Genomic DNA, 1114 nt, shown 5'->3' with positions numbered 1-1114 from the left:
TGGTATCAGAGCCTAGGTTCTTGGTCCCAGTTAGTCCCTCATTTTTACCTAGTTACAACTTTCTAGTTACATGGAATTTTGAGTCACAGGTACACAAGTACGGGGAGCAGTAGGGGAGTTTCCAAAGCATCTCTGGACCACAAGGACTGCATGCAGGAGCGTTAATGGCAGCTTTCTTGGGAGTTTACACAACATCTCTGGACCACAAGGACTGCATGCAGGAGCATTAATGGCAGTTTTTTTTTGGGAGTTTACACAACTATGGCTGGAGGTATTTTGGTGAAGAGAGAGCAAAATCACTGTCCTATCACATCTTCCTCCATTTCTTCACCATCTTACTAAAAGTAGCCTCCACCTTCTTCCGCTCTTTAGCGTCCATAAGAACGGCTCCCTCGCAAAGCTTGCACAGCTTATCTTCCATTGTTGCAACCTCATCTTGGAGCTTTTGCTGCCTTTCTTTTATCTGTTCCATGGTAAGATTGGATTCCAAGTCGCGAAGCTCCGCCTCTAAAGCCGCAAGTGCAGACTTCTCGGCCTCGAGTTCTTTCTGAAGCTTCTCGTTGCCAGCTTGCAAGTCTTGTAATTCTTGAGGACTCGGGATTTGAAACTGGTCCTGCCTGGCAAGATAGATCTTCTGCTTTCCATACTCTTTGAATGAGACCTTACCAGAATCAGCCAAGGTATCCAACACCTTCTCAAGTGTGGCCTTCTTAATCCCGTACTTTTGAAGCACGTCTGCGACATTCTGTACATTTAAAGGCCGATCGTGCTCGTTGGGATAGTTCAAGATTATACCCTCTGTGCTTTCTGCTTTGGAAGACATAACCGCGCCCTGTTCAGAATCACAGATGACAAATCAATCAATCCATCGATCAATCTCAGGGCCATATTGCAAGACCTCCATGCTGTCACCTGGCGCATACATTCACCGAAAAATGATGAGCCTGAGTCGAGTGATGACACAGATCAGCACCTGACAGAACTCCATGAGGTCGTTGAGGTTGAGATCGCACAGAGAAGGGTCGTCGTTCCTGACAAGCCAGATGAAAAACTCGAACAGGATGGCATCACAGTTCAAGCAAATTGGATGATGCCGCCGCTTGATATTCCGCCT

At 46.7% G+C, this 1114-nt stretch overlaps 1 pseudogene; it reads right to left on the bottom strand.

Annotated features, from left to right (window-relative positions):
- Positions 1–307: 307 nt before the first annotated feature.
- Positions 308–823, bottom strand: LOC148031720 (homologous-pairing protein 2 homolog pseudogene; annotated as a pseudogene).
- Between the last annotated feature and the right edge of the window lie 291 nt (positions 824–1114).

This window comes from Lygodium microphyllum, chromosome 9, assembly GCF_053477565.2.
Source record: "Lygodium microphyllum isolate KBCC chromosome 9, Lygodium_microphyllum_v1.1.10, whole genome shotgun sequence".
NCBI lineage: Eukaryota > Viridiplantae > Streptophyta > Polypodiopsida > Schizaeales > Lygodiaceae > Lygodium > Lygodium microphyllum.
This window is presented reverse-complemented; position numbering and strand designations above follow the sequence as displayed.